Source organism: Anser brachyrhynchus (genome assembly GCF_964034855.1).
Source record: "Anser brachyrhynchus genome assembly, chromosome: 16".
NCBI classification, from domain to species: Eukaryota; Metazoa; Chordata; class Aves; order Anseriformes; family Anatidae; genus Anser; species Anser brachyrhynchus.
The window spans coordinates 8,736,142-8,760,569 of NC_137734.1; the positions used below are offsets into that span (position 1 = coordinate 8,736,142).

General features: G+C 45.4%; 1 protein-coding gene across 15 annotated transcripts in view; it reads left to right on the forward strand.

The window, feature by feature from the left end:
- The window catches only part of LOC308178889 (uncharacterized protein), a 173,142-nt gene that overhangs the window by 112,001 nt on the left and 36,713 nt on the right, over nucleotides 1-24,428 (forward strand). The window contains exon 1 of one of the 15 annotated variants that reach the window (XM_080558094.1): nucleotides 1,514-7,009. The exons of 13 other annotated variants lie outside the window; for them this stretch is intronic. The gene's annotated coding sequence lies outside the window, so the exon portion shown is untranslated. Of the gene's footprint in view, nucleotides 1-1,513; nucleotides 7,010-7,076; nucleotides 8,326-24,428 lie in introns of those variants that run through there. One more of the 15 variants, XM_080558096.1, reaches the window with a different exon arrangement.

A 24,428-nucleotide genomic window follows, 5' to 3' on the forward strand; every position in this document is an offset into this window, starting at 1 on the left:
TGCCAAATGAGATTCTGGGAATCCTCTCCATGGTCCCAGAATACTTTTAGAACTGTTTATCTAAGCTCTCTAGTGGTATGCCAAACCACCAGGTGTTCCTGTACGCCTGGGGCTCTGCTTGTTCTGGAAGGCTTCCTTGTTTTCTGTTTGTACAGTTATCATGGTCTGGATAGTGGGATCAGAGCACCTCTCCCAGTGCTGTACGCGTGTTCCCGTTGACTTAAGGGGATCTTTTCATGCTTCTCCAAGACCACCAGTGTTATGATTATTATGGTCCCATTTCAGGGTCCACTTCCGAGGAGTGCAGTGGGCGTTGGACAGGACTCTGTGCTGGCTCTAAGCTGGGTCTGCCTTGATCATCGTAAATACCACCTGTGGGCATTGCTTGCTTCGGTACAGCCCCATTCCTTCTCAGGCAGGTGGGACCTTAGCTGTGCGTTCATAAACATGTTTTGTTTAATCTTATGCAGCAGCCACCGTGTTGCTGCTGTGTGAAAATGAGCTTACTGCAGTGAAAACTGGGTGAAATTCCATAGCCTTGTGTTGTGCAGAAGGTCAGGCTGGATGTCCATCACATAGCATCATAGAACGGCTTGGGTTGGAAGGGACCTTCAAGGTCACTTGGTCACTTCCCTCATCAAATACATGCTCAAAGTGGAAGCTGGTCATTTCTCCCTGTGAGGCCTCCCATTAATCCCATATTCTCCGGTCTGCCTGTTCAAATGCAGCCACCCGTAGTTGTGTTTAATCAAAATTACTGTTTCTGACCTGATTTTTCAGGAGTGCTGAATTGCTATAAACTTCAGAGAGGTGTGTTTCGTAGTAAGCACTTCCCAATAACTGCCCCCAGCCTTATCTGGGATGTGAGTGAGGCAGGCAGGAGGATTTGGCATGCAGGACACCGGGAGGTTAATGTGAATTGCAGTGCGGATTCTGATTCAAGCAACCTCTCTGTAGGTACCTGGCAAAGTGACAGAAGAAGAAACTGGTCGTGAATAACAAATCCTTCCTACTTCACTGGGGTGAAGGAGACCTTCACTGGGTTACTCGTAACTGCTTTGCATGGTGACAGCCAGTGTGAAATTCTTACTGAGGGATTGCTTGGTTCAGGCAACTAAATCTAAGTGCCAGTGAAATGTTGTGTGGGGCCTGATACTTCCACGAGGCCTGCGCTTTCGAGGTTGTTTACTTGCAAATATTATAGATATTGTATAGATAAACAGCAGTACAAATAGGCTTAAGAACTAAGCCCCCAGATTTCTGCATGCTCAGTGATGGCTAAATGATGCAAATAGACATTCAAAACAGTGTACAATTGTTATTTAAATGGAAGTATTCAGAGGTGGAGGTGCAGAATTGGTTTCAGTGAACGTCTTGTCTTGGAAAAAAATAATTAAGAAAATGTTTTTTAAAGAAAATTTTTAATTGACCCATCCCATTTTTTTTTCTTCTCAATTTTCAGTTTGTGAAAGTCAACATTTTTTTCAAGTAGGTACCAGGGAAGTTTTGGAAGTCTCAAAAATATTCACAGGAAAGGAGAAGCAATTCTTGCTGATCTCTGCTTGGGTCCTTGGGGGAGTATGACATTTTCTACAAAATTGACAGAAAACAGGTAGGATTTTCACTGCCTGCCAGGCAGGTTTGAAAACCTGCTTGATTTCCTTCCAGCTCACCCGCCCAGCTCCTCAGGAGTCTGCTGACAGACGGACTGAAAGCTGAGAGCCAGAAACCCATCTCTGCAGCTCTTCCAACCTCTGGGCTGCCACCAGCCCTCTGCTGAAGGTCTAGTGGGGTGACTGCCGTAGCTCTGTGCAGCCCATCACTGGACTATTTCAGGCCAGGTCTTCCAGACTAATGGGTCTCCCACAGCCTGCTGGGGTCTTCAGGATCTCTGGCTCCTGGGCAGCTTGGGCTCTTTAGCAATATTAACTGGTGGGTGCCCTGGCCCCTCGGCAGTTCTCCAGGCAGGCTGCTGCGGGACCAGCTCTCCCCGAGGGCTGGGAGCTAAGGATTGCTGGTTTCCACCGGTTGTCTCCTCTGAGGGTCAGGCAGCCGTTCCCCTAGAGGGCAGGTATGCAGACTCTCCAGCTGCTCCGTGAAAAATTATTCAGCCTTTTTGATATGGTTTGGTTTTATTCCACTACAGAAAATAGCAAGCTAAAATCCAGAATTTCTTTCCTGACAAGAAAACCAATCCATCCAGTTCAGCTTTGATTCCAAGTAACGTAATTTTTTGAAGAATGTGAATTTGTCCAGTAATTCATGGTGATTTCATGGAAGTAGCTTTTATTGAAATTACGCCAATTGAGGAATATTCTCTAGGGTATAACTAGGAGTGTTTTGTGAGAAATATTAATCCTTTTGGAAGTTGCAGAAGAAGTGAATCCTGGACCACCCTGGGAACAGACCCTTCCCATCTTTGAACACCTTCTGCCCTAAGCAACAGCGTTGAGTCAAGCCTGATGTGGATCAGGCTCACATTATTCAGACCATGTTTGCTGGTTCATGTGTAACACAGCATCATCAGGAAAAAATGTTCTGATAGAGAAACCTGGTCCTAGGGCAGTATAAATCCTTGATTTCAGACATATAAAATTTTAAATTGGGGAAGGTTATCTGATGGAGAGCCCGGTAGGTCAGGGTTTCTTCCTGTCTTTGTTACGTCTTTTTTTGGCCCACAAAATTCCACAGTACATTGTCATCAGGCTCGTCAGCTTTCCGCGTGCTGAAGCTCCCTCTTTGGATGTCAGAGAAGGCCAGCTTGTGACATCTCCGCTGAGCATGCAAGTTTTGGCAGAGGCTTTGCCACATGCTCAGGATTGTGTCCGGGACCACGCTAGCTCACTTTGTCCGAACAGTTTTCATTAGCTACTGAAACGGGCTGGGGTGAAAGGTGAAGCCTGGAGATAAAATTTCCATGGAACCCTACCAGTGAATCACCGAGAGCCTATGGAATATGGCTTGTAGGCAAAAGGCTGACAACATTTAGCGTCACAGAGCTCTCAGGGACTGGAACCTGAGTGCTTTAGCCTTTACTAAACAAATACTTTTAATGATTTGAGCCTTAACAGGAAAGTCCAGTGGGGGCTGTTGAACTCTGGAATTCGCTGCAGGGGGGCACAGGAGAGATTAGAGGCCACGGCTAATCAAAGAAAATCTGCTTTACATTGTACTGCTGCTTGCACAGCCCCCAGTTCATATCTGTGACTCCCTTCTGCCTTAGAGGGAGCTGCTGCATGTGTAGCCTGACCCTTTCTTTGCTGCTGAGACCTGCCAGGGCTACCTCTGTTTCTCAGCTTTTTCATGTCAGCTTTTTCAGTGACCACTTCTCTCCCCTCAGCTGATTGTCCCCATTCTCGCAGCGCTCCTGTTTTGAATCAGCACACCTTTTTCCATGGTTGTGGGGTAAACTGAACTGTCAGCTGAAAGGAATTTTTCAGCTGTTCTGGTCCACTGCACAGCTGCAAAAACAGCTGTGCCAGCAGAGTGGTGAGCGTGGAGAGTGGGGGTTGTCCGTGCCACTGAGTGTGAAACCACAGCCTCTATGATTACAACTGAAAAATGCTGTGATGCTAACAAACCACCAACGGCACAGGCATTGGCTAGTTCTTCATTTTCCTTGCAGGTAGTGGAAGATAAAGCTGTGCCTTCAGGTTCCGCACAGCCAGTAGCTCTTCAAACCAGTACATCCAGACATTTAAAGTAAAAAGCCTCCAAACTGAAGCGTAGGTGACCAGTTGGTTTGTTTCAAGGTTCATTCCAACCCAGCTCTCACTAGAGGGTCTCTTACTTTTAGATGTTTGTGATAGTTGGAAGCAACCTGGGTGACTTTGTACTGAAGCAGATAAGACATAAGCACACTGTTCTGCTAACTCATCTTCCCTTCAAGCACTGTGGAGCAATAGCTTTCAGAAATAACATGGTAAGATGCAGCCAGAGTGAAGTAATATCTCAAATAGCTTCCTCTGTTTCTGCAGTGTTTCTCTAACCGTGTTCATAAACAGCTTTGAAAATGCTTAACCTTGTGCTGTGCACCCACGGTGATCCTCCTTAGCTCCTCGCTGGTCCTGTGTAATATTTAGATGGATGGGCCTAAGCACCAGAGCACCGCTCTGCATCACACAATCTTTTGGCCGCTTTCACATCCCAGTTGGAACATGTCTCTTAAAAGGCAGCTTTTTGCAGTTTCATACTTCAACTACCAACTAAACTCCTTATCAGTGTGATTCTATCAACAGGAAACTGGTAAGAAAAAAAGAAGTACCCAACCCCTACACCATGATGTTATCTAATCTCTATCCAATCTGCTTTCTGCTTGGGGACACATTCAACAGACTGCAGTAACTGTATGTCAGAAGGTCAAAGAATCCAGGCCGGGGACAACAGTACAAATAACCAGTAGGGACTAAAAGAATCCAAAGTTAAAGCAGATTTTTAAAGCTGCTTAGTAATCAAAATATCTCACTGTGCAAATCAGCCTGTTTCTTGTGGTTATAGCTCCTCGCTTTCTTACTCGTTGGAATGTTTGCCACTGTATCAAAGATGTGACGAAAGAAAAGAAAGATGCACAGAAAGATGGACATAGGGTTTTTTCTTAAATTGTGTGCCTGTACTTTGCACATATGGAAAAAGGTGATTTCTTTTGTAAAATAGACTTTTTCAGAGTGCTAAAGTCAGTGTTCCTGAGGGGTTCAGTTATTACAGTTGTATGGTGATACAAGACCTAGCTAAAAGCTCTAAAAGAGAGAGAAAATGATGTGGAGGTTTACAGTGCTGAATTGTTAATGTTTGTAATTACAGTTAGACAGCTGTCAGCACCTGGAAAACGCTATGGAACTATTTTGATTAGAAAAGATTCAGACTACCTCTGGTGCTTCTTTTTAGGTGGGATTGTGCTCACCAGAGACTGAACACCAGCTGAAACAGCTGAAACGTGGCCCTTACATCATATGCAGCCCTGGCAAAAGGGAAAACTCATAGAGCAGATCATCTCCCTCACCTGCCCTCCAGAAAGAGGTGCAATAAGAGCGAAAGAATACCACACACCTCCTGACCAGCTGAAACAGATGGCCTAACAATCTTGTCATCCCTTCCCATGACCCCTGTGTTGCCTAAAACCTCTGCGATCCGATTACTGCTTTTAATCTGACTGTATTATTGCACTAAGCGTATTATTTAAGGACTCTGCAGGTATGGTTAGCTGGAATATGCGTGAGGCCTGCAAATTAGACGGTTTAATGAAAGTGGACATGGGTACATGTCAACAATCTGCTTAGGAGGAGAGTGAGGAGCAGGCAAAGTGGGAAGATCGAGAAAGAGAGTTTAGAATCAACACATTTGTAGCACTTTCTCTTATAGATTATGGACTTAACTCATTCCTGGTTCCAGGACCCTTTTCTTGGAATTGGTAGGGATATCCTCTTAACAGAAGAGGCTAAAGCCCTATGTGACTCAGTTTGGCCATGTGCAGAATCCTGCTGCGCTTACGGTATGAGTAACAAAAATGGGAGTAGGTTTTAAGGGTATAAACTACCGGGTAGCTTTATTCAGGAAAAGTAATAATTGGAAAAATGTCCTTAATTGGGCTAGGAGTTTAGCAGACTTCACTATGAAAATCTGTAATTGTGAAAGCAGCAATCACACACGCTGAAGAACTTTAACTCCCCTTTCTCTCTTCTGCATGGAAAAACTGATTTAAAAAAAAAAAAAAACAACTGATTTTTAAAAAAAAATTCTGATTGAGGCACTTTTTAGTATGATATTTGTAAGGAGTAAAATATGTCATCGATACCTGTTTTAGACAAAGGAGAGATGTTAAACCTTAAGGATTGGTCTGGTGCAGAGATTAGAAGATGCTGCACTCGCCATCACTGTGGTGCTGCTGCTTTCAACTCTGCCAATACCACAGTCACAGCGTGAATACACAGTGGAAATCACTTCTTGTTTAGTTTGTCTACCGTTCTCAGTGAAGATCTGTACACAGAGAATTGGTGCCTTTTATTCTTAGGTGAAGTCTATCAGCTGAACTCACCTGATGGTAGACTTTAAGCAGTCCTTGTATTATTTGGATAGGAGACCATCTGGGAATCTTGGGTATAGCAGACACCAGCCAGGGAACTGTGGTTGAATACTTGGCTGTATTAGATCATGAATGGAATTCCAGCTTGTTGCTGAGTCGGGGAATAAAAATGAAATGTGTTGTATCTTACAAGATGCAGCAAGGAAATGTGCTGCTATTCCATATGCAGTGAATGGAGCTGACACTTGAGGGGTTTCAAGAGGCATTCCTGCTGCTTGATCACTGCTGTTTGAACTTGAACAAAGCATTCTGATTATTATTTTTTTTTGCATCCTTGTTTCTGACTGCAAATGTAGATGATGAATCTTTGAGAAGTTCTCTAACCTCTGCAGTTAAAAGAGTATAGACATTCGGCATGTGTGTGTGTGTGCGATGTATATAATCCCAAAATGGATATCGGAACAGTGCTTATTGAATAAAAAGGCTAACTTTTTGCTTGAAATATATGTGTCTTTCTAGAATTTTGGACTTTTGGTCTTACCATTTCTTGAATAATTTTTTTCCCATTTCTCTTCTTTTCTCTTTTTAAATCAAAACGTCCACAGGCTGGTTGCAGAAATGCCCCGAGTCTATGCTAGATAGATTTAGATTTTGCAGCCACTGAAACCTATGAAAATTGTCTTCTTTGCCTATTGCTGTTCTGACAGGCAACATTCAACCTGTGTTACTGGTGTCATCTCCTTGGTCTGGCGAGCTGTGTACTCACTTCCCTTCAAGTGGTTAGGTTAGTGGTTGTTTTGTGTCTATAATTTGGCTATGGGAAACAGATCTTCCTAGCAGTGTGGTACTAGAAAAATCCCTAGAACTATTTCTTGTTTTTTTCTTCCCACTCGGTATTGCAAAACATTCACGATAAATTAGGGAATGCAAGCAAATCCTGTGCTGTGATCGTGGCTGCACTGCAATGACGATCTATGCTTCCTATAGCAGGTAGGTCTGCAACAGGGGCGGGTAAGAGCTGCCTGCTGTGGGTGACACAGGTGGCAGTCAGCTCTGGCACCATGCTCTGGTGCATTTACTGCTCTTGTTTCTGTTTGTTCAGCCGCTACTTTAGCTAAAGCAACACCTCGAAGACTTGAAGAAAGAGGAAGGGAATTCAAAACCTTGTTTTGTATCATCTTAAAGTTTCACAGCTAAAGCAAGAATAACTCACTGCGTTTGTGCAAAGGTGCCTTTACCAGTGCAGCTCACAAGTTAATCAGGCCTGGTCCTTGCAGAGCACCTGCTCTCATTCAGCAGGGTTTATGGGTTTGGATACGGGTCTTCACGTGGAGATAGCTGTACAGGTGTGAAAGTGCACAGTGAAATGGCTGTGCTGAAATAACTCCTGACTAATGGTGTCAGGAGCAGCGTTTTGGAATGAGGGGTAGGGTGATGTACATACTTAAGAGGAGGAAGAGAAGAGGAAAGGGGTAATTACTACTGGGGTTAGCTGAAGCATTTCAACTTCTTTGTGTAAATAAAGCCTTTCTGACGAATGCAGTAGGCTGTGTGTAACACATCCTTGCTTATTCTTACTTTTTGCTCCTTACAGCTTGGATACACTCCCTCCAGTCAGAACAGGCAGTTTCACAGAAACTGTCTGCTGGTCCCGAGCATCAACAGAGGCAGAGCTGGTCCTGGGAAGCTTCCATTTCCTAACGCAGCCACTGGGGCTCAGGGCCAGCTGAGGTGAAGAGAAAGTGGAGAGAAAATTAGGTGCTAAACTGTCACATACCAGCTTTAAGTAGGTCTTTCTGAAGTTAGCTCAGCCTGAGGTTGGGTCCTTTTCCAGAAACTCTACAAGCTCTGCTGTTACCCAGTCCATGTTGTAGGCAAATTAGAAGCGTGGACCTCCTCAAAAGAGCCTCCTGGAGAGAGGTGTGTTGGGGTGGTTTGAACCTCAGCAAAAAGCAGTGGTTATATAAACAAAGCATCCTGCCCCCTGCATTTGAAAGAGAGTATTTATGAAAAGAATGCTCCAAAAACCCACAAGAGGTGAAGGGACATGTAGAGCCGCCTACACCCTCCATCCTCCGTACACGCTCAGTCACTGCAAAAACAAACAAACAAGACGGGACTGGCTTTGCCGAGATGGCTAGGGAGGCTCATTCAGAGCAGCCCGCTGTCCTGGCTGTAAAAAGTGAACGTGTATTCTTTGGAAAATGAAACATTGATATGAAGAGCGGTGTGCAAATAAAGGATTAAGAGGAGGGAGGAGTGGCGGCAGGGCAGGCACATATTGCTGCTGAAAGGTGCACGGTGGGGTAAGTGAGTCTGTGTGCGTGGCGGTGCTTACTGTATGTGTGTTTAACCGAGCGTGACTGCCCGCACGCAGATACCCACCCTTCTGAAGGGAAGGACAGGAGGACAGGCCTTGCCATTGCAGCCTTGGGGACAGCTCCCGGCCTTGTAAATTTATTTCTTTTGGCTCTGCCATAAGCTCATGGTGCTGCCTTGAGCAAGTCATGGGTGTGTGCTTGTATCCATGTGAGCACATACATGTGCGTACCCATGTGCATATCTGAGCACGTTGCGTGTCTGCACTTGCATGCAGCTGTATCTGCGGGCGCGTGCATTAACACGTGTGATGCATGTGTTTGTGTGCTGCACTCTGCATAAATATGGCTGTATCTCTGCATTTCTGCCTGACTTTGTAGGTTAGCATTTGGTGGAAGCTGTACATGATACGTGTGAGTGTGCAGGAAGCTGGTTTTGTGTCTGTGTTTCCCATGTGCTTAGCCATCTGAGGATGGGGCTTTTCCATCTTCCCAAAAGCATAGGCAAATCTGAGCGACTGATTGGAGCAGGATAGCTACTGGGTATCTAATACAACAGTGAGGTTTTGCCTCGCTTATTTTGTAGAAGCCTTACCTGTATTTACATCCAACTCTTTGCAGAAGTGGAAGGTGTCAGTTTTGATTCCACCCACATTAGGATTCTTTAATCTGCTCTATGAACATCATGTCCTTTGGATACAGTTATACCTCAGAAGTTAAGATAAGGCCCTACCTTTTCTGTCTGCATCAGTATGATCAGTTTATTAATTTATTTTGGCTTAAACATAGAGGTCCAGTAGCAGCTGAAAGCAACTGGGAGCTCACTGCCACTGGGCAAGAGGACATTTGGTTGGATTGCCTCTTGACCTAGTTGGTGACAAACGGGATGTGTATATGGAAAGTTCCCAGACTCCATAGGCAGTTACACGACATGATCGGGCTCTGAAGGGGGTGGGTAGGGACATCAGAAGTGGATTTTAAACAGGCCAGTAATTCACCTAGCCCATCTTAGGGATAGAACTGGCTGCCTGAGATGCTTAATTTATTTCCACCTCTTGCTGTAGACAACATTTCCCTGTATCCTCTTATTTTAACATCTCTAATAATCTTATATTACAATATATTTTTTTTAAAGAAAAACACTTCTCTGTGCCTACCAAAGCTGTTTTTCCCTTCAGACAATACTCTGTATTTATTTATGAAATAATACTCTGATATTATCTGCACTGTGCTGTGAATCGCAGTAGCCGGTTTTTATGTCCTGGCCACATCTAATAGGTGCTGTACTCAGCAGAGCTGCGTTTTGTGGGGTTGGTTGCTCTTGTAGGATGACATTGCCTTGTTGTGGGTACTCGGTGGTATCTTCTGTTCACAGATGCGGTGCCATGGTGTATTGTTTCCTGGCAGTGTTTGCTTTTAGCAGTGGTACCATCTAGAGCCAGTACAGGTAACAGTGTACACAGTTTGCAATGTTTATCCCAGCTGCTTTGTAGTTAAGCTTGTGACATTGGTTTATGGAATATTATATGTTGAGAGTCTGGGTTTGCCATGTAATGATATCCTGTGTAGTCTTTCAGTTTCTTATGAGAGCTGGGAATTCTTCTATTTGAGAAATTCAGCACTGAACTTCATTTTGGTCTGCTGAGTTTGTCTGTATTGTGCTAGACTGTCCGTGAGTATCCAGTGCCACTTTGTATCTGAGTGTAGATCCTTTATGGTTTTGGACTTTCCATGAAATAGCTGTGATTTCTCTGTCAGAAGGGTTTTTTTTCATTGGTTTCCCCAACTATAAGATTAAATGAATCTTCAAAAATAGCAAGTTCATTGCCAAGGACTGTGTAGTGACTATGATCAGTGTTTAATTGGCTTTAGATTCCAGCAAATGTGTAACAAATTAGCTTCAGTCTAAGGAATTCATCTTTCTGCAGGCAAATTAAAAACTGCAAACAGATCCTAATGGCACAGCAGTGATGTGGTGTGTCTCTCCTTTGTGCTATTGAAGTGCATAGTATTGTGGTTCACATGTGACTTGGTTAGTAAAGCAAGTCAAAATAATGTTTGATAATTTTAGCTATTTTACCTGAGTATTTGCTCAAACAGCACCTGATTCTAGGGAAAAAGAAAAGCAATTTAAAAGCATGACCATGTGTACAAAATGCATATGTAGCTTACTGCACAATTTGCACGCACAATTACCCTGGTGGCAAATGCAATTACACACGATGTTTCTACAGTTGCATGCACAAATTGGCAAGTGCTATTCAATTTGGGATTTTGACGTAGCCTCGTGAATTTATTTGGCATGAGAAGACTTCAGGAACAAAGTGTCAATCTGTGAACGCAACACGCATACCTTTCTGTAGGATATGCCTCTGTCCTAGCTTCCTCCAGAAGTGGGAGTTGAATTCAGTCTCCATTGCCTGGTCAGACATTAACCTTTTCCCTGGAAAGCACTGAAGATTTCTGAACTTCATGATATGTTCATCTGTCCCTATGGAGCAAACAGCATCTCAGTCTAAGTGATCTGATTACCTGTGATAGTATTTGAGTTCTCTGCTGATGGCTGTGCCCTCCACCAGCAGAAATGACCAGTATCTGTTCTGATCTTTGGTATATGCCCTGGGAGTGTTATTTAAGATGTTTGCATGGTTCACTAGCTCAGGGGGTGTTTGTTTGTTTGTTTGTTTGTTTTCCACGGCCCTTCTTTGTTGGTTTTTTCCTCTGGCGTAGTCAGGACATTTTTCCTTCGACCAAAAAGCCTCCAACAGACTGTCAACAATCCATAGCTCTTGCCCAGCTGACAGGCGTTGTTAAGTACCCATACTCCACACATTAAAACAGGCCAGATCCATGTTTCCAGTGTTCAGCACTTGCAAGTAAAGACCATATTTTCAAAGCAGCCCACATCTCATTCCAAAACTTCTGTAATTGTAACTGAGTGTCAGAATGGCCAGTGCCTCTCAGGTCTTTCTGGGATGCTGCAGTTTTCAAAGGATGTGGCAACTTCCTGGAAAGGTCATCACTTGTAAGTTCCTCAAAATATTTGAATGCATGCTACTTTTATTCCAGAAGGTAAAGACACTGTTTTCCTTACCGAGCACAGCAAGACAATGGCAATAATTACTTAGTGTATATTCCTGCACTATGCAGGATCCACAGACTGCGGAGTATCTCCTGTCTAGACAGATTCCATTAGTTCTTTCAGGCTTTCACCTCAGGAAAATGCCTCTTTCATTGTTTATTCCGTCTGTCCACGGGTTTACATAGCTCATTATCATCCTTGGAGATTTTTCCTTTTATTTTTCAAGAATAAGATGTTTTGCAATATACCAGTGGGTGCCTGTGTCTCACTAACACTGAAGACAAGATGGATTTTCAGACATTCTTTTCTCCTTCCCATGGATTCATTAAGACTTATAGTGGCTTTTAGTGGTCACTTCTCTGCTTCCTTGACCCCAGGTAAACCTTAGTCTGGTGCTGGCTGCTAGGAATTAAATCCAGGGCCCAAACTCCTGTAATCACTGAACATCACCCTAACATGGATTTCCAGACATTTTAGACTCAGTGGTGAAATGACAGCTCAGGTAAACTTTCTGCCTACTTAAAATTCCATCTGCAGTTTCAGTTTGGCACAAGAGAAAGTTTATTTTCCTATTTCTGTTTTCCTTGTCTATATGTTTGTGTTACTAATACTGCTATTTGTGCTAATACTGATATGCACAGATAAAGCCAGCTGCAGCTGACACTGCTCCTGCAACCCAAAATGATTCTATAATCAAGAATGGAAGCCACTATTATCTTATCTCAATTTCAGGCTGAATCTGCATCTTGAATCAAAATTATACAGATCTCTGAGTCCAGCAGGCAACACGGCAGATCAGCATGAGTGTCCACAAAACTATTTATTAAACCTCCCTGGCACAAGCGAGCAGGGAGCAGACCGGGTTATGAATGGAGCTGCAGATTTCCTGCACCCCGTAGGTCAAACCAAAGATCCGTAGCAAATCAGTAACCTGAAGGGAATTCCTGTGGAAACTGCTTTTATCCCTGCAGCATTTTGAAGGAGATGAGGCGAGGAGGATTCATTGTTACTGACTCCCCATCTCTTGCCGAGGTGAACTCACCGACTGCTGGTGACTGATCTCAAAGGGAAGCCATCTGTGTAAGTAATGAGTGAGTAAGGAAGCTTGCAGAGGGTTGGAAGTTTGCTATGGTTAAACTGTGTGTCTTCATTTGCTGCTGTGGCTGGAAGGAGCTAGAGGGGAGCCAGAAAGTTATTTTGCTCCATGGGAGATCACTGAAATTATTTTTCTGGCTTACACAAGGGACCTGATTCTCCTGTCACGTAGGGAAGCTTTGTAGACAAGTACCCTTAGCTGAGCTGCTTAACTTACTTCAGTGCAAGTGAAAAGAGAAATCAATATATCGCGTCTATAGAACTGGGCAAACAGGAGCAATATGCATTTGTCTCCCTGTTGGCCTTGTTCCTTTCACTAAGATCTATTGTTAAGCTGTTACTTCTTGGGCATCTTCTATCAGTGAATAATTATCTTCTATTTGTGAAAATAACATGATTGGAATGATTCTTCGCACAGGGATATGGTGGGAAGCAAGTCTTCCCATGTGTGAAACGGTATTAGGCGGTCAGGCCTAGTGATGGACTTCTTAAGGGAAAGAGGAAGGAAATTATGAGGCCGTAGCCCCCCTCCCACGTTAGACCTCAGTTCCCATGTGGTGGAAGAGCATCTGGTTGATTATGCAACCCTCCCTACCAGAGCACAATTATATATACCCTGCTGAGACCTTTTCTGTGTGATTATGGCCAGGGTCTTACTGTTTACACCGTACTTTGTCATACTTACCACCTCAGGTCGCTGTAGGGGAGCAGTGCGAGACTCAGGGCCCAAATCCAGCAGACGCAGGTGTGCTGTGGGGGTGACACCGTCTCTGTCCCAGGGGGAAGGTTTGTCGTTTGCTGCTCTGCGTGGTGAGTCACGGAGCAGCACTGCAGCTGATGGCAGCAGAGGAAGCCAACAGGGCGAGAACATGAGAACAGAAAAAGTTGTTTAAAAGAGGCACACAGTGGGCAACCTTACCTTAGCTGCACGGCCTCTGGCCAGGAATGTATGGGGAAAAAAAAGACAGTTCTTAAATGCTCTCCCTGCTCAGCATTATAGATCGGACACTGGTTTGATTTAGTGGTAGCACAAGCAGAAAAATGTTTTTCTCCTGTTGCTGTCCTGAGGAATCCTCTCTGAGACCTAAATGTCAAGGTCTGTATTTTGTTTCTTGCGTGAAACCCGCACTTATTCCCAGGTCTGAATGGGAAGTCTTTTGTCATCCTAACAAACTTCTCAGACTTTCCAGAACGCTGCTGTGTTCACACTGTGTTGGAACAAACATCTTTTAACGCTTTCTGCACAAAACCCGGGGTCGACGCCGGCGCCAGTGTAAGTGGCAGCCTGGTGGTTCTGGCAGCCATTTGGGATAAGGAGGTGCCAGGTGCTGGTCTCAGCTCTCCCCTAGCCTGCAGGAATGCAGGCTATTCACAGGCTGCTCTTCCTAATCCAGTTGGGATCTGTGGAGGCTTTCTTAACAAAAACTTTCCTAACAAATACGTACAAAACTGTAGCTTGATAGAGATCTCTTTCTTCTGTTCAAAAACCCTTTGCATTGAAAATTCCCAAGCAGCTGCAGATGACAAAGCTGTAGATAAAGCAGGCACCAGGTGAAAGCTTTCCTGGGTCATTCTCAACAGGTTTTTGGCTTTGCACGAATAGCCAGGAGCAGAAGGGCAGGAGCTACAACGAGGTCGGTAGCTCTGGCTGGGAGTACCCACAGGGGACAGATTGCTGGGTGGAACAGGTCCATTTTTCTCACCTCTATGTTAATTCTATATAATTCTAATGCTGTAGTTTTTTTGGTCAAGTGTGTGAAGAGTTGTAACTCTGACAAAGACATCTATGCTGCCAGGAGTCCCCAGTACAAATGCAGTCCAGCTGGGACAGAAGCTGAATTCATGCTGGGCATGTTGCTGGCATGGTAGATTGACTTAGCTGTAGTAGTGAAGTAACAGACCCAGTTACTGAGTGTCTGAATCATACACGGTGCACTTGTTTACCGTATAAACAACGAGGTGGCTTTGCTTGTCCTTTTAGCCAAAGAAGAGGTACTATGTAAATGGAATGATTTAACAATATTTGACTATATATCAGTTTCTCACCTTCAAAGGCTGTCCAAGTGGTTTATTTACCATAAATCTAACCTTGGACTAAAGCTGAGATGCTTAGATACCACAGTGATAGGCACCTTAGAAATGCTAAGGCAGAGATAAAGGGAGTACCATCAGATTGGGTGAAATGAGAAGAACTGTCTGGCCCCTTCACAAATACCAAGGATAAACAATAGCGATCTTTGTACTTGGGCTGTAGGCGTGTTGTCAAGGTAAATGAGACCTGGCAGAGGGCCCTATTGTCTCCTTTCCCACAACTCATTAAGATTTACTTGTTTTATCATCAATGAGTATAATAACCAGCGCTCTGATTATGCCACAAGGACATCCCAATGCCAATGATTCATGGAACAGAGATTGCGTTAATCATCAGAAGGGTCCTCTCAAAGCTTTCCTCCTCGTCCTGTGGGAGGTGGGAATGTTTTTAGAGTGGACTGCTCAGCAGGGAGCACTGGGCTGATATTGCACACTTGTGCGAAGTCCCTCGCACCCTTTATCCAGCTTCACCCCCTTAAGATTATCCACCAGCGACACCCTTCCCTAATGTGCAGCATCAACACCCACACACAGAGGATGAGTTGCAATAGGGCTGGAGGCTACTTCGCTTCGGAGTCTTTGCCAGCTAGGATTGCAGCACATAATGAATCAGCTGGATTATGCTTACCTTGAACAGGTCTGCCAAAAACTCTGACCTGATTTCCTCTCCCCCCACTCTCATATCATTGTGAGGAGCCAAATGGGCCCTGGATGCAATACAGTGCCACTAGCTAAGTTGCCAACCCACAAAATTTTGCAATAATACACCTTTGTCTTTCAGTAGCATCTATTATCAAACAGTTCATAGTTATTGTTACAGACCTCAGTGCTTCAGTGGAGCAGATAAGTGTTATTCCCCAGAGAGAAGGACCAAAGGAGATACTGAAAGATGAACAAGATCTCAGAGCAATTCAGTAGCAAAAGCAAGACCACGCTGGGCTGCTCTGGTGTTTATGAACATGCACCTGGTAATTTCCAGGGGCAGGCAGAGTACATGAGATCTCAACACTCCAGTTCCTTGTGCTACTCCACAACTCACTTCTTAAGGAGACGATAAAAGCTCAGCGATGCAGATAGAGTGGTACAGGGGGGATGTCCCTCAGCAGAGGGAAGCTCGAGTATGGCTGTCCCAGCATCTTGAGCTCAGCTCAGGGGGGACAATTACTGCTGGCCGTACCAAGCCCTCCACAAAACACTTTATAGATGCTAGTTTAGAATACGTTCTTGGACATATATATCCTATAATACTGGAAAACTGCCTTTAAGCATTACTTTTTCTGTGGAAGGGTAATAGACGTGTGAAGACTTTAGTCTGTTAGGCTGTGTCTGTGTTCCTGGCGGTTGCTTTGCTGGAGATAATGCTGCAGAACAGAAAATACAACGTGCTTATCTCTCCTGCTCGTTTCTAGCTGAACTAATGGATGTACCCTGGCTATCGGAGAGTTAATTGCCTAAGCAGTGTGACTAGTGTGCCTTGTAGGGATTTGTTCTCACTCCCTTCTAATAGGGAAAGCTGCGTGCAGCAGTGTCTTGTTTTCGGGTTTGTTTTTAATACACATGCAATACATAATAACATTGGTGTACGAGGCAGCAACATCAAAGTGGAGGAGAATGGAACATAGTGAGAATTGTGAGGATTTTTAGTTCCCGGGGAGATTTTTCCACAGCCTTGGACTGGACCACAAAACCCAGCACTTCAGGGTCTCTCCGATCCTTTGGTCCCACTCCAGATACGGGGGCTGGAGGGAGCCCGTGGCACCGTGCAGGGCGAGAAGCATGGGATCCTCCTGGCTGCAGAGCGGTGCCTGAGGCCTGTGCCTGTCACACAGCACAATGCGGAGCTTGCCCCCATCATCTTGTGGTGTGGGGACAGGGCTCGGCCCATTCCACTGAGACCTGGGATGCAACCACCCCTAGCTGAATTCTTCAGCTTTAAACCCCGGGCAGCCCTCTGCATGCCTGACCTTGGGTCACGGGCTCACAGAGAAGAGGGAGCAGGGCTGGTATTCCTCTGAACAGCATTGCAGACAAAGAAGGGCAGGTCCAACTTGTGCAAGCAAATGCAGAAACCCGTGTTCTAATATGAAAACATTTTTGTGATACTATTTCAGCATGGAGGAGCTATGGAAGTAGCTCTTAGAGACTGAGAAATGAGTGTGGGATTTCCTCGGATCCTTTGGTGTTTCTTTATTCAGAGGAGATATTTAATAGGATGCATTGCATACATCTAGCTCATGTACTGAAATAACGTGTGTGTTAGGTATAAAGACTTCTTTCAAGGATTAACTGTCTCCCAAAAATCTTTATGGTCATGTAAGACTTCATAAGTGAATTCTTTTCTCTAATAAGATCAATGACTTAATGCACATATTTGAAATTTTACAAACAAGCAAGTTTGTTAAGCCAATCCTGCACAGCTTTTCCAAAGGAAAAAAGAAAAGACTGATCCAAACACCTTTTTGGTAAGTGAATTTTCATGTCAGTTATGTCAGCAGAAGTGAAGTAACTAGCTGAAATAACCAGGCTGCCCCATGCAGAATTGTACTTCCTGTAAGCCAAGCATTTGACGGTTTCATTGCAAGCACATATTGCATTTCACCTTGTCAAAATTAGTTCAGAAAGTGAGTGTGAGTTCGTTATCCATGCAAATCTTAGCAAGACAGAGATTTTAAAAATAAACTTCATCAAGACTATTTTCAATAAAATCGTACGACATTTTTTTCGATGTGCATTCTAAAGCATTTTTACCAGGAAGACTCTAACAATGATTTATTTTTTTTTTCTGGTCAGTTGGAAAGCATATTTGTAATAACACACAAACTGTAAGTAGGCAACATCTTACACAATGCAGTGTGCAATGCACTGACCACCGTAGCTCCCAGGATGTCCAAAAGGCACCATTAAACGATGCAAATGTTTCAGGCACATTTGCAGGACAAAATTTTAGGTAAAGATTTTTTTCGTCTTGGGATACAACAGAATTCTTCCTGGTTTTCTGTGGAAAGGGATGTCCTTGTGACCAAGCCGTCTGCTAAAAGCTCTAATTCTGGTGAAATACAGCAATCAATCTTAAATATGATAGTTTTAGCACCTGGGTGAGCTACATCTGTGTATAATACTCCTCAATGATGAATATGAATATGTTTCTGCCTATGGATCACTTTCAAAATATTTGCCCCAGCATAATTAGTGGTGTAATTAACACCAGTCACCGAATGCATTGCCTTGTGAGTGGGGAATTCCTAAGAAACTTCGGGGTGGCTGCCCAAGTCTAGCTAACAGAATACACCTCTGCAGGAGCTTTAATAAGACGGGCCGTTTCTGTGCATAGCTCAACGAGTCTCGGATGTTTTGCAAACTTAAGACTTGTTCAGATCAAAAAAGGAATGGTGGGGATTGGAGACCTGTTCTGTGGGGGCCTTTCCAGTCTTCCTCGGGGTTTTGCAACCTCCGTGATGCATCCTGTACTCTTTTCACTGTCGTCTTGTCCACAGAGTGTGTTTGTGCGTGAAAACAGAGGAAGAGTTCTGTACTGAGTCATGCTGCAATCTGCTAGGTATGTCGGGCTGGTATACCAGGGTGGTTAAGTTGTTCTCTTGATAAGGGTAACAACAGAAAAATAGATAGCCAGAAAAACAAGGGAAGGGGAGTGGGGGAGTGAGCGTCAGGCTCGTGAGTGGTGCAAGACTGATGGCCCGGCTGGCCATCAAGATGAAGATAGCCTGGGTTGGACTTGAACTGTGACAGTCTGTCCCAGGCCGTCTCAGCACATCACCTGAATCACTGTGAACCCCTGCGAGGTTTAACAGGGTTTCATTCGAGCCGCACAAGTCGGCTCCGTGAGTGCAGTGAGATAAAACAGGACTGACATCGCCACGTGGCAGGGCAGGGAGGCGACGGAAAGAAGGGGAAGGCAGGGGAAGGCTGGGCCAGGCACGCTGACCTGAACGGCAGCAGGGCTCGTGTGCTGGCATGTGCCTGGCCACACGGCTCTTTCTGACACTGCAGCCTACCAAGAGCCTTCTCACAGGGCTGGGCCACGTGCCTCAGATTTGTCCCCTTTATTCTCTCCCAGATGTAATTTGAATTAATATCCTGAAGTAAAGGAAACTAACAGTAAAATCCCAGTCACTTCTCTGAAGAGGGGCACCGTCCTGGTTGGTATAGTGAGACAGAACTCCGTTGATGCTAGGAGCTGCACTTGCTAATGCCAGCAGTGTCGTTTGTTTTATTAGTCTGCATGGGCTTGATCTAACTCTTGCTAAAGTCGAGGAGTGAATGGAAAGCCTGTCCTGACAGCCAGCCTTATCACCATCCAGAGAGATGGGGCTCCTAGCATGTTGCGTCTGCTGCCAGGAATTAATTGTGTTCAAGTTAATGCCTGAGTTAAGACGAAGCTGTGCCTGACTGACAACTCTTGCTACGGCAGGAAACGTGAACCAAGAGGAGCTAGCCTATAAATTAGCCATTGTGTCTGGAGCACCTTCCTTGTGCGCTGCAGACGGGAGAAGCCAAGCGCTTCAGCGTCCTGCTGGCTCCTAACGGGCTGTGCAGCGGCACTGAGACCAGATGTCCGCCTCGCAGAGGGGCTGTCACGGCTGGCAGCAAGAGGCTGCTGGGGCTGAGGGGTCGGCAGTGGGGGACGTGAGCCCTTACACTGGGCGTCCAGTGAGGTGTCCCCATTGCCTGCTGGGTTCTGCGATGGGAATCGCTCCAGTTCAATAACAGCAATCAGAACATGAACATCGCATCCCTGAATAATACCAGAGGTGTGCCCCGATTCCTCCTGCTTTCTTGGGTTTATGCCAGGACTAGGATCGGTCAGATTAAGCAGTCAAAAACTTCAGCAGTGTCTGCTCAGTGTCTTTGTGACCGAATGGTGAGAGAACATCGGAATATTGGGGCACGGAGCACTGGAGGGAACGTCAATAGCAGCACTTCTGAGTAATGCTTCCTTCATTGTAAATAGATTTTGGTTTTGTTTTGTTCGTTGTTTTTGTTGTTGTTGTTGTTGTTGTTATTTTTGTCTGGTTTTGTTTGTTTGTTTTTATGAGTTATGTATATAGTTGCAAGGACAATTTCTGGATTAGAGTCTTCAGTTGGTAAAAACTGGCCAAGGATCCCTCCCTTGTGCCTAGACACAAAAAGGACATAAAATGCTCCTCGTCTCTGTTTTGTTTTGGTGCAGTTGTTGTTGAAAATGATGCTAGGTGTACACAGGGCGTGTTGGTGCTGGGCCTTGTGGGTGAGTCTGTCCAGAGGCTGAATAAGCCTGCCTGACGCCCTAGTACTACCTAAAGTGTCTATATTGGAATAAGCAGGGATTTTTTGTTTTCATTAGAGATTATTATTAATTACAACTATTACTATTTCATTTCAAAGTACAGCTTGGGAATTGCAACATTTTCCACTTCTCCCTTGGCTCAATATCTCAAGGCATTTCAGATTAGACTGGGAAACGCTGTCACAAGGGAACAGAAGGGACCTCGGAGGCAAGAAAAGGCTTCGGTCTCAGTCAGAAGAGCATTTACCAGCCACAGATCCCCCAGCAGTCGGCTGTACAAAGGCATCGCCACTCGATGAATTTCCATGCTCCCATTTTCTTTCGATCTTACAGTTCCACCACCCCGGTTTAGCTGAGTGGTGCGTTTGAAGCAGCGCCTGTGGGAATGGCTGTGCCGTGCAGGAGCAGGATGGAGCAGCCCCGGCTGCATTTCTGCGGGTGCTCACGCACCGCCCGGCCCCGCCAGGCAGCATTGCTGATGGGCTGCGTGCCAGCAGCTCCCTGATGGCCCCCCGAGAGCTGCGGGACCCGGGAGCTGCCACCCCACCAGGACACTGGCTGGGTGTTGCTTTCCAAGTAGCAGGTACCAGCTTCAAACCACAGCTCATTTCAGAAGCACGCCAGCAATGCCACCCCGTACCCCCAAATCCCCTGCTTGCACATGTGGCTACCAGCTTGCACACGTGGCTACCAGCTCAAACTCCCTCACCCAGGGCCTAGCAGAACGTGGGTTGTCCCACTGCTGGAGGAGCACGCTGTGTGGCAGATGCTGCCTGCTCAGCGGCTTGTTGCCGTGTCCCGAGTCCTTTCACAGCGTCCAGACACACTTGAAAGGAATTGAGAAGGGAAATTGCTCTGAAAGTGCTGCACCTCCTCTGTCTCTCCTGAGGGATCCAGTTCACAACGTCCAGCCTGTTGAAAGGCTGAGCTCTCCGGGCGAGGAACGTGTATTATCTAGTTTGTGTTTTATGGCAGTATATGAATGTTTTGTTATAATAACAACAACAACAATAATAATTAGGGCTGTGAGAGCCCTGGAGGGCTGGAAAGGAACCAAGCCCTGCAGGTTCTCTCAGATGTTCAAGTTTGACGAGCTCGAACCATCCAGGTTTAACCCCCAGCACCGGTGCCCTCTCTCACCCTACCGGCTACCATTAGGAGCAGGAAGTCTGCCTCTGCCCTCCGCGTGTCAGCTGGGAACCGGGATACCCTGGGGCTTCTCAGGGGAGGAACCCGCAGTCGCTGAGGAGGATGTGAGTGAAACTCACTGAACTTTCGTGGATGTGGGCTGAGGGTCGTGAATCATCAGATCTTCAGCCCAGGCCAAGCCCGAGTGGGTCTGACAGTCTGCGCAGAGCCGTGCTGGTTTGGGATTGCAACACTGGCCTTTGGCCTCCGAGATCTCTGGGTGAAAGTCCCCCTTTCGTGTAATTTTAAGAGCACCGTGAAGGCACTAAAACCGAGTCTTTGGTAGTAGACTCGGTGCTGTAGATGTAGTGATGTAGATACTGAAAGAAGAAAAAGAAATTTTTTCCCAGCTCTCCACGCTTAATGGACCTGGAAGGAGAAGAGGTTGCTGGTGCACCAAAGGGGCTGCACTGACGACATCCAAGTCACTGTGCAGAGCTGAGGCGCTGCTCTCCTTTCCCAGCGAGGCCGCCCAGCGATGGGAGCGTGGGATGGGGGTCCCGGCCCCGCCGAGCTCTCCTCAGCTCTAATCCCAATTCCCACAGTGTTGCCTCAGCTAATCGCTGCCTCAGTTTTCCTCACTTGTAAAATGTGGGGGTAATAACTGTGCATACCTCACAGAGGGCTGTGAGGATTCATTAATTAAACGATGTTCGGGAAGTGCTTTGAAGATGAAAAGCCCTATATAAATGCTGGGTGTTACTAGTGCTTAGTGAGTACCTTCACAGCCACAAGCAGGGCGTGCCTGCAGGAAGCAGAGCACTAGGCTGAGACTGATGGCTAAGTGCCTTTAAAAATAAATACGATCAGTAAATGCACTGGAGGTCAGCTTCCCTCTCCTCCCCCTTGGGGTAAGCTCCCACCTCAAAGGAGCTCGGGTTTTTCTTTCCCTCCTCCACTTCTGCAAAACACAAAGGACCTTTGGGAGTGATGAGGAGAGGATTGTGCCCGTGGTAGTGATGCTAGGAGACATCACAAGCAACCGGTTCACTCTAAACCAAACAGGTACAAAAATCTGTGTGTTCAACGAGCAGTGTTGTCCTGACAGGTCCCAGAACGTGGTCTGAGCAGAGCAGCAGCTCCCCCAAGCCCAGTTTACCAGGAAAATGGGTGTTTCTGTGTGCTTAAATGCCAGGATTGCATGCACGAGCGCTGTCACTGTTAAGACAACCGCCCCGCTGACATGCAGGTGGATGACATGTACAAAGTCCCATGACTACCTGTGCAGTCATACTAATTACATGCATACTTTAGGTATACGAAGGCAAATCTGTACTTGCTTCTTCATACACACGTTTGAATGAAAACACAGATGCCGATTTCCTCTTCTTCCCAGCGCCCCTGGAAAATCTAGTATTTAATATTCACCTGACTAGGCAGAAATAAGAGAAAAGGGATTTTTGATTAGTTTAATTGTTTTTAATGACAGCCTGCCACGTTTGACAGATCCCTCCTGCGAAGCTTCAAGACAAGCAGACTTTTCTTTCAGGGTTACTGTGCATGTTTCTGTCTTTAGTAAGATGCACTGAAGTTCCATTTTCTGAATTGGGCAGGAAGGTCACTTCTTTCACAATTCTCCCCAGGTTTGTCAGGGAATAACATACCTAAGCAATAATGTATGACCTGGTGCAGATGTCCAGATGGAACTAATGGCAGAAACTGATAAGGTAAAAGCTGTGTTTACTAGCTTAAGCAAGACTTGATTAAAGAAAATCAACAGCTTAAGACCAAACTTTGAAACAGATTCAAATGTTTCTCTATAAGAGATTGAGGCAAAACCTGCAAATTCTTCTGAGATAGATCTGTAAAGTGCTTCAAAAGCAAATGCTGGTTATTCGGTGGTGATTTATAACACTGAAATTCATCAGACATTTCATTGGTCTTTATATTCTAAAATTATCTAGAAAAGAAGATATAAATACCTGAGTCATAGCTGAGCAGAGCTTATCTGTTATGCCTGGAATAATGTTGGACTGCTGAAGGGAACATGCAAGGAGATCAACATAAATGTCTTGTAGATGTTAAGGGGAGGACAAACGTCTTGGCTTTGGGGACACGGAGACCTGTGGGGAGCAGCCAGCGATGAACAAGCTCTGCTCTGTGCAGGGAGCTTTCTTTCATTCATTCTGGAGTGCCCTTTTGGCTCGTTCCTTCTTATCATAAAGCTTATCAGGCAGCTTGGCCACGCTCTGTAACACACAGAGCACCAGGCTGGGACACAAGAAGTAAAGAGTACTGCCACTGGCAGGTTGTGATACTTTGTGCCTCAGTTTACCCATTGATTGAGGTGATAACCTTCCCAGAGTGCTGTGGTGATTAATTATTAATGTTAGTAAAGCATTTTGAAGACGAAGAGTGCTACATGCTGGCTAAAGATATTAATTACCTCAGACTCATGATGAAATTGTTATATTTACATAATGAACCAGGCACGGAAGAGGTGCAGAGATGGTCTGTCCTGGTGAACAAATTCTTCTAATTCAACTATCTCTGCCATCTTCATTACCTAAATCAAATCAAATCCTTTTTTCCACGGGGAATCTGCTCGTGGAGCAGGCAGAGCCCACATGCTCCATGTGATGCTCCCCAGATGGCAAGCAGCCATAGCACCTTTGCTAATTTCAGTCCCTGCCCAGCCCATGAAACTCACCTCACCCAGAACTTGTTTCAACTTCTCCAGCTGTTCTTGGCATGTGTTGAGATTTCATAAAGCTGATGCCATCAACTCCCACACACATGGCAAGAGAGAGTGAGAGAGAAAACCCACACACGGTAACTAATATATAGGGAGAAGAGATATTTGCATGGGAGAGCACAAACATGAGGCTTTTCTAGCTGGCTCCAATGGCTTCTGACTGTTAATGCTCAGATGCAAAGGGATATGCAAACGAGGAGGGTGACTCAGGGAGTCCTTCCCAATGCACAGCTCCAGGAAGACGCACACTGCTTCGAGCAGGGCCGCTCGATTAGTTTTTATGGAGGTCAGCTGGGTGATTCTTCCTGCAGTCCCACAGCAGCGCAAAGCGGTGTCATCGCTTGGACTCTGCCAGCCTAGGCAGGCAGCAGGTGGTGGCTTGCCAGTGGGAACTGCTTCCCGGCAGACTGGTGAGGGATGGAGAAGGTGACACGTCTCGGCCACCAGAGAGATCTGGAGAAATCTTACTCATGGTGGTCCAGATGCAGAATGCATCTGCAGAATGCAGAACTTTTTTTTTTTTTTTTTTTTTGGAGGCAAGTGCATGATCTTCCAGGCTTTTCAGCCTCTCAGACTTGTCAGTCCATAATTCAGTATCAAGATGATGCCAAGGTATTCGATAGATCGTTTTAATGTAATAATCTCACATCAGTTTC